This window comes from Elephantulus edwardii, unplaced genomic scaffold (assembly GCF_000299155.1).
Source record: "Elephantulus edwardii isolate Elephantulus edwardi_28Jun2011 unplaced genomic scaffold, EleEdw1.0 scaffold00250, whole genome shotgun sequence".
NCBI lineage: Eukaryota > Metazoa > Chordata > Mammalia > Macroscelidea > Macroscelididae > Elephantulus > Elephantulus edwardii.
The window spans coordinates 2,182,079-2,196,885 of record NW_006400000.1 but is presented as its reverse complement, the minus strand read 5'-3'; the positions used below and the strand labels follow the sequence as shown (position 1 = coordinate 2,196,885).

The following is a 14,807-nucleotide window of genomic DNA, read 5'->3' as shown; positions in this document are numbered from 1 at the left end:
GTGCGATTGGCACAGGACAGAGCAGAGTTTAGGGTCACTATGAGTTGCAAGTGACTCAATGACACATAACAACAACAACATATTAAAGAGAGGAAAATGGAAATTGAAATGATAAATAAACGCCATTTGTAATAGCATCAAATCTCATGAATACTTAAGGAAAAATTCAACTAAACGTGTGAGGTTTATTTGCTAAAACTACAATGCATTGACATAAGAAAAGAAATGTAAATAAATTGAAAGAATTATAATGTTCATGAGTCTGAAATTTTAATTTCATTAAAGGGTGCATTATTCCCAAATTGATGTAATATACTTGCAACAGTAGACTTCAATATGGCTGAAATGATGAGTATGACACAGGATAGGGCTTTGTCACAGTCTACTCAAGGGAGAAATAAGTTTGCCCATATTCTTTGATGAGCTTTATATTTTTAGGTTTTACACCTAGGCTTTTGATCCATCAGAGTTATTAGTTTTCTGAGGGTAGATAATCCAGATATGCCAGTGCCATTTGTTTAACAGATTATCTTTTCCCCATTTAATGGATAACATCTCTTTGTCAGAGAATCACTGTCCTTAGGTGGGTAGATTTACTTCCAATTTATCAAATTTCTTTTGTTGATCTATGTATATGTCATTGTACAGGAATTAGGCTGCATTGATTACCATAACTATAGTAGGCTTTGAGATAGGAAAGTGTTAGGCCTTCTACTTTTTCTTCTTCAGTGTTGTTGTGTGCCTTCAAATCAGAACCTACTCATAGATGATGCTCTAGCAGGTTTTCAGAGGCAATGAATTGCATGGGAGTTGATTGTCCATCTTTCTCCTGCAGAGCAGCTGGTGGATTAGAACTTTTGGGTTCATAGTACAGTTCCTTAACAGGCCACTAGAGCATCTCTAGTAGTTCTTTGCTTATCCAAGATCTCTTTCCTTCCCAAATAAAGTTCACATTTTACATTTACATCTATGATCCACTTGAAGTTAAGTTTTGTATAAAGTGCAAGATCAGTGTCTATATTTGCTTTTTAAAAAATATAGATGTCTTATTGTTCTCATATAATTTACTGAAGACTATCATCCCTACATTGAATTACTTTTCTCCTTTGTTGTGTTGTTGTTATGTGCTATTAAATTAGAACTTTCTCATAGCTGAACCTCCAGCCAGTTTTCAGAGGCTGTCAATCACATGGGAGGAGATGACCTATCCTTAGGCTCAACTGCAGGTGTCTAGCTCCATGCCTTTGGGTGGGGAGCACAGCTGCTTTCCACTAGGCCACCAGAGCTCCCTTTCTTTGTCCTATACAGTAATATATATATATATATACTTGCATCTCTCTCTCTCTCTCTATCTCTACCTCCCTCTCTATCTCTACCTCTACCTCTACCTCTACCTATCTATATCTATCTATATATCCCTCTCTATTTCACTCTTTCTCTCTCTCTCTCTCTATCTCAATATACATATATATCAATATCTATCTTAATATCTATCTATCTATCTATCATTTACTCTATGTGTTTGTATGTTGGAGTTGTCTGTTGTGGGCTCTTTCTTATGTTCCAATGATCTATTTGTCTATTCATACAGCAATACCACATAATCTTAATTTCTATAGCTTCAAAAGTAAGTCTTAAAGTTGGGTAGGGTCGGTCTTCTACATTGCTTTTCTTCTTCAATATTGTTGATTCAAGATTTTTTGTAACAGGTCAGATTTTAATAGAAGACTTGTTATATCTCTTATTCATTCTATTGTCATTTTTGCTATGTTGTGTTTTCAAGGGATTTGTTAATTTGTATAAGCAAGTGATCTGATGTTATTAGCAATATGTTTTATTTTGTTAAGGGTATGAACCTTCATTACTATTTTCAAGAATGGTAATTGTGTGCATGTGTATCTGCACAAATTTGTAGGAGTTTATTGTACTAATCATTTAAAGAATTAATTTTTGTTTGTTTTGCTGAATTTTTCTTAATTTTAAATCTTATCTTTTTTATCACTTTCCTTGGAATTCATTTTATATTCTTTTTTTAATTTGTTGAATTTATTGATAGAAGCTTGGGAGCTCTCATGGCTTAGTAGCAAGAAGCTGTGCTGCAATCCCCAAGGCATGCGGTTCCAGGCCACTGTCTGCTCTGGGAGAAAAGGATGGGCAATCTCTTCCCATGCAATTAACAGCCTCTCAAAACCCTCCAGAGGGTCAGCTATGGGTTGGTCCCAACTCAACAGTACACAACAACAACAATAGAAACTTAGATTATGGGTTTCAGTCTTATTTTACCAAAATTTGTGTTCAAGAATGAAAATTTCTCCCTGACTATTGGATTAGCGGCATCTAATATATTTTAATAAGTTATATTTTCATAGTCCTTACATTTCAAGTTTTTTCCTAATCTTTGGGGCTGATTACTTTTTTGATTCAAGTATTACTGGGTTAAACCGGGTGTCTCCTTGGAGGCAAGGATTCTGAGGCTCCATCTAACATACTTTGGACATGTTGTAAGGAAAGACTGGTCTTTGGAAAAGAACATCATGCTTGGGAGGGTGGAGGGTCAGCACAGGAGAGGAAGGCCCTCTATGAAGTGGTTTGATTCAGTGACTGGGATAATCAGCATGGGAGTGTCAGAGACAGTGCAACTGGCACAGGACAGAGCAGAGTTTAGGGCTGTTGTACATAGGGTCACTATGAGTCGCAAGCAACTCGATGGCACATAACAACAACAACAAGAACAATTACTTTTAAGTATATTAATTTCTAAGTAGTTGAATTTTTTTTGTGATTTTGTTGATTTCATTTCAGTGTTTTGAGAAAGCACTCTCTGATTTAAGTAGTATAAAATTTATTGAAGCTTGCTTTGTGACTTGCTTAATTTTCTATGTGCCCTTATAGTGTGTATGTGATTACTGTTTGACCATTTAATCTATAAAAAAGTTAATTAAGTTATAAATTGTGATACGTTCACATCCTCTAAATTGACTACTTGTCTGTTATTTCTATTAGGTATGAAAAGAAACATGTGAAAATTGAAAATCTACCAACATGTTGTACATTTATTTCTCCTTTCAATTCTCTAATATTTTATCAGTTTCAAGACTATTTTATTAGCTGTATGTAGATTTACAGTGTGATGTCTCCCTGTTGTCTTAACCCCTTTGTTGTTGTTATGTACCATCAAGTCTGAATTCACCCACAGTTGACCTTTCAGTGGGTTTTCAAAAGCAGCCAATCCCACGGGAGAAGATTGCCCATCTTTTTCCCATGGAGAAGCTGGTGGATTTGAACTCTGTGCCTTTCATTTGGCAGCTCCTTACCACTAGGCCACCAGAGCTCCCTATATTACTCGTTATTAGTTGTCCTTTTTTATCTCTAACAAGCCGTGCATTATGTTTTGCCCGGCATTAATATAACTATGCCAGTTTATTTTTATTAGTAATTGAATGGTATGACTTTTCTTCTCCATTTGCTTTACAGTCCCGTTCCTATATATATATATATGTAATCTCTTGATGCTAATATGTTTTGTAGTTTAGAGTGAACTAAAAAATTACTGCCATCCAGTTGACCCTGACTGAAAATAACTTGATAAGAATGTGTTTTATTGACTATACAAAGGCATTTGACTGTGTGGACCACAGTAAACTGTGTCTAACTCTGAGAAGAATGGGAATCCCAGAACACTTGATTGCGCTTATGTGAAACTTATCCCTGGATCAGGAGGCAGTCGTCAGAACAGAGCAAGGAAACACTGCATGGTTTAAAATTGGGAAGGGTGTACACCAAGGATGTGTCCTATCACCATACCTTTTCAGTCTATATGCAGAGCAGATCATCAGGGAGGCTGGCTCTATGAGGAGAAATGTGGCATCAGGATTGAAGGAAGACTCATCAGGAATCTACATTATGCAGATGACACAACCTTACTTGCTGAAACTGAGGAAGATCTGAAGTACTTACTGCATAAGGTCAAGAACTGCAGCCTTCAATATGGTTTGAAGTTCAACATCAAGAAAACAAAGATTTTGAGTGCCAGGTTTGCAGTCACCATGCTCACTGCTCTGTGCCATCATTCCAATGTTTGTGGCCCTCACCAACGTGCCTCGAACATCTGTGCCCGACAGGCTGCTCTCTGAGCTCATTCAGCAGCTGGCACAGGCCACGGGCAAACCGACCTCGCACATCGCGGTGCATGTGGTCCAGGACCAGCTCAAGGCTTTTAGTGGCTCGAACCACCCGTGCACACTCTGCAGCCTGCACAGCATCCGCAAGATCGGCGCGTGCAGAACCGGACCTACACCAAGCTGCTGTGCGGTCTGCTTTCCCAGTGCCTGCACATCAGCCCCGACAGGGTCTATATCAACCCTGAACGCTGCCGACATTGGCTGGAACAATTCCATTTTCGCATGAGGTCCACACACGCCTGCCTTGGTTTGTAGTGGCCCTGCCCTTCTGGTCGCCAGCCAGCCCACCTCCCTGTCAGGAGAAAGTAACAATTTAGAGACCACAAAAACAAAAAACAAAGAAAGAAAGATTCTCACCACTGGGCCAATTGGCAGCATCATGATAGATGGTGAAGAGAATGAGATTGTTAAAAGCTTTTGTTTGCAAGCAAACAAATCACAATCAACACTCTTGGTACCAGCAGCCAGGAAATCAAAAGGTGAACTACAGTGGGAAAGTCTGTGGTTAGGGACATGTCCAGAGTACTGAAGACCACCAATGTCTGTCTAGAGACTAATGTGCACCTGATACAGACCATGGTCTTACATGCTATGCATCAGGAAGCTAAATAATCACTAGGGATGATAGAAGGAGAATTTGATGCCTTTGAGCTGTGGCGTTAGAAAAGAATATTGAATATACCATGGACTGCTAAGAGAAGAAACAGGTTCATCCTAGAGAAGGTGAAACCAGCCTATTCCTTGGAGGCAAGGATTCTTACATACTTTGGATATGTTGCTAGGAGGGACCAGTCCTTGGAGAAGGACATTATGCTTGGGAGGGTAGACAGCAGAAGAGAGGAAGACCTTCCATGAGATGGATTGACTCAGTGACTGGGGTAATGGGGATAGGTGTGTCGATGACAATAAGGTTGGCTTAGGATAGAGCAGCGTTGAGAGCTGTTGTATATTGGGTCGCTGTGAGTCACAGGCAACTCAATGACACATAAGAACAACATCATTTATTTTCATGAGTAAGAATCACCATGAATTCAGCCCTCCAAGCATGATGAATTTTCACCATCCCAATTCTCCATAATTTCTAGTACCCAGAACTCACAGAGCACATTCTTTCTCTGAGTCCCACACAACGAAGATTGTGAGGATGGTGCAAGATTCTGTAAAGTTTCCATCTGTCGTTCATAGGGTCATCAAGTCAGCAGTGCCTTGTAGCAATCCTACCAACAACAGTCACGTAGGGCAGATCTCACAGGCTCAAAGGACACCATCCTGAGGCTAGGTGATTCTCTGCAGCAACTCACAGAAGATATTACACTTAGGATAACCAATATTATTTTACTAAAAGGACATAAATCAGCATGATCATAAGACAGAAATACATGGACAAAGTCTGAGAAAGTTCTAATGCAGAATTGCCCTGTCTCAGATAAGGCATGCCAACCTCCTTTTACAACCTTGCAAGCTCTCTGGGTCTCAGAGTTTCAGGTTTTGACTGGCCAGTCCTGTAAGAGAAGCTAGTTGGTGGCGGCCTCCCTGGTGAGTCTTTTATGACCTGGCCCACTCCTCCTGGTCTAGAAGTCTAGACAAAGCAAAGTGTTCTGCCTCTGCAGCCAAAGATAAAGGCCACCTTACTTAGGGTGAAACCAGGCTCTTTACCCCACGCCATCTTGTCCTTAAGGATTCAAAGGGCTCTGCTTTTCTTGCGAAATGCCTGTTCTTTAAATTTTTGCACTTATTTCCAACTTGGGATCCAGTGTGTTAATAGCTGTTTTCTAATTTAGGGGGAAAAAATCTTAAGTTCCTGGAAAATAAGCAATTATGATAGACCTTTTGTTTTCAGAGCTTTTTGTATGAAAGAACTGCAAACAAAGGAATAGAAACTTGTATATAATATAACCCTCAAATGCTGTTTACTGTTCTGTAGAAATAATGACTGTGAGGGAGTTAATTATTTGAAGTAATAAAATGTAGGATTCAGTGATACATAAAAATAGGACAAGGGGACAGATAATTGCATGAGAAACTGAAAAAAATGTACAGGTTCCTGTTTCTTAAGACAAATAAATGAAACCATTGATGCTATTATAGATTAAAAATTAAAATTTATAATTAAAGATTTTCCAAAAGTAGTACAATCTTGTTCTTGAAAAAAGTATGTTAAACTAGATCTCGCTTCTGCTTATATGCACAGGCATATAACAATAATCAGGTACTTCTTTCAAGGCAGTTTTCTTTCAGCTTTCATAAGACACTTTGAACAATTGGTTTTTATTTGTTACATGCCATGTAAAGACTTCATCAGGCAGGGTTCAGCCCCTTCCATGCTGCTTTCGTTTTGCCTGAGGATAGTCATATTCTCAAAAAATTCTGATAGATTGTTAGCCCAACTTAATTAGAAAAATAAAATAATAAAATATTTCATAGTGGTTTTTTTGACTTTTCCCCTTGGACTATCTCTCTTTTCTTTCAGCATGTATAATTAAACATTGGCTGTATCTCATGTATCCTGTTATATAGTGAAGATTAATTATTTAAAAAGTGTAACCACATGGAATTTTATGTTCTGTACAAAGGGATCACATTTTTGTTTGTTCTGACTTTTTTCTGAGTTACTTTGTGGTGAAATCAACCTGCATCGTAAAATTGAATTTGTTTCCCCATCCTCTAGACATTGGGGTGATGGTCTAATTGTAAATTTGATGTCTCACACCACATGAGCATTATTATTTTGTATTATCATGCATTATTTGTAATTAAAATTGCTGTGTAAAACCTCAAATGTTATTTCCATTCCATTAAGTATTTCCATTCCATTAAATGTTTATTAAGTCTTGTTGTTCAGATTTTTATTATAAATAATAGAATTGTGAAAGGAAGGAACCTGAAAGAAGATAGGTTTGGAAAAAGAGGACTAATAAAGTTAATAGGTTGTTGCCACAAGTCTGGAACCCCAGAGCGTCACAGGCCCAGTGTCCCTCACTAAAAATTTTAAAATTGTGTGTCTGTCATGGTTTGTGTTGTAGTCACCATTGTCAGAGAGATGTCCTATAGAGAGAGAACTTAGAGGTGACAGAAAGAAAAGAAAAAAATGGACATTCCATTGATTTTTCTTTATTGTTGTTATGTGCTGTCAAGTCACCTGCGACTCCTAGTGACTTTACAACAGCCACAAGCCCTGCTCTATCCTGTGCCAATCTTGTTGCTGACACACCTACCCTCATTACCCTAGTCACGGAATTTATCCATCTCATTGAGGGTCTTCCCCTCTTGCACTATCCCTCTACATTCGCAAGCATGATGTCCTTCTCCCAGGACTGGTCACTCCTTGCAACATGTCCAAAGTATGTCAGATGAAGCTTTAGAATCTTCGCCTTCAGTGAGCAGCCTGGTCTCACCCTCTCCAGGATGAACCTGTTTGTTCTCCTAGCAGTACATATACAATACTTTTGTCCAGTACCACAGCTCAAAGGCATCAATTCTCCTTCTGTCATCCCTTGTCATTGTCCAGCTTTCTGATTCATAGCAATTAATTGCAAAGACTATGGCCTGGCATACACTTCCATAATAGCTTGCCTCTGGAAACCCTATGAACCTGGGGAAAGGACGAAAGTTATAAAGAAGTTGTCCAGAACTTCCGTTCATAGGGTTGCTATGAGTCATACTCAATCTGACAGCACTTAACAACAATGGCCTGGATCAGGCCCACATTAGTCTCCAGACTGACATTGTTGCTCTTCAGTAGTTTGGAGAGGTCTGTGACTGCAGACTTTCCCAATGCAGTTTGTCTTTTAATTTCCTGGCTGTTGGTATCAAGAGTGCTGGTTGCAAACTGAAGCTGTTAACAATCTCTTCACCATCTATCACGATGCTGCCAGTTGGCCTAATGGTGAGAATCATTCTTTTCTTAATGTTGAGCTTCAAACCGTATTTATGGCTGCAGTCTTTGACCTTCTGCAACAAGCATTTCATGTCCTCTTCCTCAGTTTCCACAAGGAGGATTGTGTAATCTGTGTAACTCAGATTGTTGATGAGTCTTCCTCCAATCCTGATGCCACATGTCTCCTCATAGAACCCAGCCTCCCTGATAATCCATTCTGCATATAGATTGAAAAAGTATGGAGATAGGACACATCCCTGGTGTATGCCTTTCCCAGTTTGAATCATGCAGTGTTTCCTTGCTTTGTTCTGACTGCCTCCTGGTCAAAGTATAGGTTTCACGTAACACTATCAAGTGTTCTGGGATTCCCATTCTTTTTCAGAGTCAGCCACAGTTTATTGTGATCCACACAGTCAAAAGCCTTTGGATAGTCAATGAAACACAGACATTTCTCTGGTATTCTCTTCTTTCAGCCAAGATCCATCTAACATTAGCTATAATATCCGTAGTACCATGGTCTCTTCTAAACCCAGCCTGCACTTCTGGGAGTTCTCTGTTGATGTGCTTTTCCAGTCGTTTATTAATAATTTTCAGCAGAATCTTGCTTGCATGTGATATTAATGATATTGTTTGATAATTTCTGCAGTCTATTGGGTCACCTTTCTTTGGAATGGAAACAATTATGAATCTCTTCCAGTCAGTTGTCCATGTGATTATCCTCCAGATTTCTTGGTGTAACTTTGTGAGCACATTCACGGCAGTGTCTTATTAGTTGAAATAAGTCAATTGGTATAGCTTCAATTCCTGGGGCCTTTTTCTGTAGGGAAATAAAAATCAAATAGCTATATTTTCTGGAAAGCATGGAGAGAGTGTACGTACAGTATATATTTATTTCAACATATGAAAGATCTGTGCTGTCATTCTCATGGCAACACCATCTATCGCAGAGTATAACTCCTCCATAGAATTTTCTTGATTGTAACATTTATGAAAGCAACTCATCAAGCTTTTCTAGAGTGGGTTTGAACTGTCAACTTTTTGGCTAGAAATCAGCTTCAAAATGTTGTGTCACCCAACTAGAGTCACCATGAGGCAGAATCTACTCAATATTAATTTCCCCCCTTTTCTTTTTTTGTGCCATGATTAGAAATTTCTCTATCTCTTATTTCTTATCTTTAAATTTCTAAATTAAATTATCTAAATATATTAAATTCTCTATAAATTTTTCATTTCTCTCTTGGGAAAGTCTGCTGTCAGAGATCTCACCAAGGTACTGAGGAGCAACGATGTCAGTCTGGAGACTAAGGTGTGCCTGACATTGGCCACGGTCTTTGCCATTTCTTGCTATGCATCAATGACTTGGGATAAATGAAGGAAAATTGATGCCTTTGAGCTGTGGTGCTGGAGAAGAGTATTGAATACCATGGAGTACTAGGAGAACAAACAGGTTCATCTTGGAGAGGGTGAAGCCAGGCTGCTCCTTGGAGGCAAGGATTCTGAAGCTCCATCTTATAAACTTTGGACATGTTGCAAGGGGGTACTAGTCCTTGGAGAGGGATATCATGCTTTGGAGGGTGGAGGGACAGTGCAGGAGAGGAAGACCCTCGATAAGATGGATTAATTCTGTCACTGGGGTAATGGGGATAGAGACAATAAGGCTGACAAGAGATAGAGCAGGGTTTAGGGCTGTTGTATGTAGGGTCGCTATGAGTTGGATGCGACTCTATGGCACATACCAACAACAACAGCAGCAGCAGCAACAACAACAACAACATCTCTCTCTTGAGTAGAGTTATGTGCTGTTGAGTCAGGACTGAGTCATAGCTGACCCTCTAGCAGGTCGTCAGAGAATCGCACGACAGGAGATTGTTCTTCTCCCGTGGAGCAGCTGCTTTGTTTGAACCATGTGCCTTTGGCATTGCAGTGCAGCTTCTTACCATTCTGCTGTAAGGAATTGGCCTGTCACCTCAAGGGTAGGGGGTTTGATTTGACCAGCTGCTGCTCTGTAGGAGAAAGGTAGTCACTTTGCTCCCATGTGATGTATTGCCTCTGATGGTTGCGACTCAGTGGTACACAAGAAGAACAAGAGCAACAGGGAAGGAAAGCTCTGGGCTGGCCCGGGCCCAGGCAGGTTTCATTCTCTTGTGAAGGGTGACTATGAGGTGGAGCTAACTCACTGGTACCTAACAGTAGCAATAACAGCAAAGCTCCAGATTGGACTTCGACAACGGGTGTATGAAGAACGATGAAAACCAGGAGCTCTGGTTATGATTGATGCCATGTCCTTTTATCCTGGAAAATAAAACAGTGATGGAGTGAGTGGTAGTATGTGGTATTTCAACCTAAGTAAGTCCTTGTTTCTATAAAATTCATGTTCTTGAGGGATAAGTATTGAACTATGAATTTACTTGGTGTAACTAAGTATACCTTTTCTTTTTTAAAATTTTTTATATTATTCTGATTTATTTACAGAGTTTGAATACATTGTTTTTCGTGAAAGTTCTTCCCATTTCCTTCACCCCATCCATCCATTGAATTGTACAACCCAATGATTAATACCCTACCCTCCAATTCTCACCCTTCTCTTCCCCCCTCCTCACCTCCCCGACCTTGGATCTTTATACTCATTCTACAATAATGGTTTAGACAGTATTTTTCCTTGTGGGGCTGAGTTACTTCACTCAGCCCAAGGCTCTCCAGTCCCCCCAAGAAAACGATTGCTCCTGCATGCCGCATAGTGTTACGTTGTATGAATATACCATACCTTCTCAATCTATTCGTTTGTGATTAGACATCTACTTTTTTTTTCTTCACTGAGGTAGAGTCCATGTAGGGTTATTGGATCAGGTAAAGTCAAGAACCCAGGTGATAGAGAATGCAACATGCCAAGATGCTAACCAGAAGGCTGACAGTTCAAATCTTCCAGCCTGTCTATGGGAGAGAGATGGACAGTCTCCTTCCATAAGGATTTCCAACTTTGGAAACCTGCAGAGGGTTGCTATCAGCTGAACTCAACTCAGTGGCTTTAGGTTTAAGCTGAAATGAGAAGGGAGTCTGGTTACTAAACATGAACTGAAAACGCTTTCAGGCATAAAGTATTCTATGAAAGGAGGCTAAGAAGTAAAGCTGTGGAGTAAGGGGGATAAGGCTGCCAGTGCTGGCAGAGGAGTGTGCCCCTTGGGGAGGTCAGCAAAAGAAGACCAATGAGGGAGCCATCCTCTGGTGAGAGAAACCAGAGCAGGGTTGCAGTGATACAGCACAGACCGAGTGCAAGGCATGGTCAGCGTCCACTGAGCCAGAACTTCCAGTCTGAAACTGACACTGACACTCACTCCTGGCTGCAATCAGCATTTTCTGGGACTACTAGGATTACAGACACCAGGCAAGTCTACAGCTTAAGAAAGAACAGAAAGTATCAGGAAAGAAATGAGGATACCCAATTCAAACTGGTTCAATTTAAAGTCTCTCTTCTGTGGTGGTAATACAGAACTAACTCACAGGCATTGGGTTTTCAGAGGCAGCAAATCACACGGGAGTCGATTGCCCATCTTTCTCCTGTGGTGCAGCTGGTGGATTCAAACCATGTGCCTTTGGATTAGCAGCACTGCTCCTTACCACTAAGCCACCAGAACTCCCTTAACAATTAAAAAATGTTTCAATTTAAAGTCTCTCTTCTGTGGTGGTGATAGGTTTGTAAAATGAGATGATGGGACACAAAAACTAAGATTACACTTGGGAATTGTTGTGGGGAAAGGAGCCCTGGGGGCATGGTAGTTTAAATGCTTGGCTGTTAGCCACGAGATTGGCAACCTACTGGCTGCTCCATTGGAGGAAGAGATGATACCCTGCTTCTGTGAAGAAGATAAACATTGGAGGACAATATGGCCTCTCTCTCTCTCAAAATGTCCGGAAGCTGAGTCTCTGTCCTAGAGGGTCGCTATAAGTTAGAATCAATTTATAGTCGGTTTGGGGGGGGAAAGACTTTAGTATCAAAAACCAAGTCATTGCTGTCAGATCAGAACTGGCTCATAGCTGACACTCCAGTGGGTTTTCAGCGGTTTTAAATTGCATGGGAAGAGATTGCCCATTTTTCCTCTGAGGAGCACGTGGTAGATTCAAACCACCACCTTTGGTTTGCCAGTGCAACTCCTTAACTAGGTCACCAGAGATGCTTTTCTCTGTTTATTTCCTTCAGTACACTGTGACTGCTTCGAGAGTAAGGGAGGACTGTGTCTTCTTTTTCTTTTTATACCCACAATTTCTCCAGTATGAATATGCTAAGAGATAACAGCTGGGCATTAGAGAAGACATAGATGGCACTCCATGTGAGATGACAATAAATATCCTAGGCAAGAACAGTGAAGGGTTGGGAGAGGGTTTCTAATAGAGCATGTTTAGGGATATGAGTATATAGGCTGAGTGGATCTCTATTTTAAATGGTTGTAAGGTCAAAATCAACACATCAACACCCTGCATTATATAGATGACACAACTTTACTTGCTGAAACTGAGGAGGACCTGAAGCATTTGCTGCAGAAGATCAAGGACTGCAGTCTCCAACATGAATTGAAGTTCAACATCAAGAAAACAAAGATTCTCATCACTAGGTTCATTGGCAGCCTCATGATAGAGAAGAGATTGAGATTGTTAATACTCTTGGAACCAGCAATCTGAAAATCAAAAGACAAATTGCATTGGGAAAAACTGCTGTCAGGGACCTCTCAGGAGTACTGACTAGCAGTGATTTCAGTCTGGAGACTAAGATGTGCCTGATTGAGGCCATGATCTTCATAATTACTTGCTATACATCAGAGAACTAGGCAGTGACTTAGGATGACAGAAGAATTGATGCCATTTAATTATGGTGCTGGAGAAAAGTATTGAACATACCATGGGTTGCCAAGAAAACAAAAAGGTCTATTCTGGAGAGAATGAAACCAAGTTTCTCCTTGGAAGCAAGAATTTTGAAACTCTGTCTTAAATACTTTGGGCATGTTGCCAGAAAAGATCAATCCTTGGAGAAGTAGATCGTGCTTAGAAGGAGGGGAACAGCACAGGAGAGGAAGACCTGGATGAGAGAGATTGGTACAGTGACTGGGGTAATGGGGACAGGTGTGTCAGAGATAGTAAGATTGGCTCAGGATAGAGAAAGGTTCAGAGTTACATGTATTGGTCACTGTGTGTCTCAAGTGACTCAAAGGCACATAACAACAACAAAGTTAAAATAAGTTTGCCTTGTGCTTGCTTCGGCAGCACATATATTAAAATCGGAACGATACAGAGAAGATCAGCAAGAAGTGTTCCATAAAAAAAAAAAAGTTTGCCTTGATGCTGTAGACATGGAGTCCCTGAATAATTTGTAGGGGGGGCAGGGTAAAGCAGGAAATAAGTTTTTAGGATTGTTGTTGTGTGTTGAGTACCATCAATTCAGATTTGACCCATTGTTGATCCTCCAGCGGGTTTTCACAGGCAGTTAATTCCACCCTTTTCTTGTTGAGAAGCTGGTGGATTCAAATTGTGCTCCTTCGGGATTGCAGTGCAGTTTCTTGTCACTAGGCCACCAGAGCTCCTCTTGGTACTAGCAGTCACAAAGTAAGGATACATTGTGTTTGGGGCAAGGCTGCCTTCAAGGACCTCTCAAAATACTGAAGAGTAATGATGTCAGTCTGAAGACCAAGGTGCACCTGATTCAGTCCATGGTCTTTTCAGTCACTTGCTATGCATCTGAAAGCTGGACGATGAATAAGGATGAGAGAAGAATTAATCCTTTGAGTTGTGGTGTTGGAGAAGAGTACTGAATATCTGCTTAAAGAACAAACAAGTATGTCTTGGAAAAGGTACTCCTTGGAGTCAAGGATGGGAAACCTTCATCTCACATACTTTGGACATGTTGCTAGGGGAGATATTCCTGGGAAAGGGATATCATACTTGGAAAGGTGGAGGGTCAGCGAAAGAGAGGAAGACCCCAACAAGACAGAATGGCACCATGACTGCGGCAATGGGCACTAGTAACGCCCAAGAGAAGAATGGGAAACTTCTTCCATTAGGTTGTACGACTTCAGAAACACAGTGGAGGCTTGTGGTGAGTCAGAACCAGCTTAACAGCAGTGTGCGTGAGTTTAACAATCAACCTGTGGCCATTAGGAACATATTGCTTATTCACAATTCAAACTCCTTGCAGTCAAATTGGAACTGGGTCATAGCTGACCTGCCAGCAGGTGTTCAGAGGTGATAAATAGTGTGGGAGGAAATGGCCCATCATTCTCAGAGCCACTGGTTGGTTCCTCAGGCCTTTGAGTTAGCAGCACAACACCCTAATCGCCAAGCTGTCTAAGCTCATTGGTTCATTAAGGTTATACATGACACGTGTGAATTTTGGGTAATTCTCATTGTCGTTGATTCAGAACTGACCCAGAGCTGACCATCCAGCAAGTTTTCAGAGGTTCTAAATCTTTATGGGAGGAAATTGTATATCTCTCTCCTATGGAGCCACTGGTAGATTCGAACTCCAGAAGAGACATAGTCTAGATGCAATGCCATGTTGGTGTGAGGTGCCATTGAGTCAAGTACAGCTCATAGTGAACAACAGATCTATAATAATGTAAACAGATCTATATCAATCAGATAGAACCCTGTCCTATCCTCACAATTGCCAACATACTCGAGCCCATTTCTTTTTTTAAAAATTTATTTATTTTTCATTTCAATGAACATCTACAGAGATTTTGGAACACTTTTCTCCCCCCCCC

At 40.5% G+C, this 14,807-nt stretch overlaps 1 protein-coding gene and 1 pseudogene across 2 annotated transcripts in view; both read left to right on the top strand.

The window, feature by feature from the left end:
• TBC1D19 (TBC1 domain family, member 19) overlaps positions 1 to 14,807 on the top strand; it is a 207,889-nt gene that overhangs the window by 7,371 nt on the left and 185,711 nt on the right. The window lies entirely within an intron of this gene.
• LOC102857622 lies at positions 4,075 to 4,407 on the top strand (annotated as a pseudogene).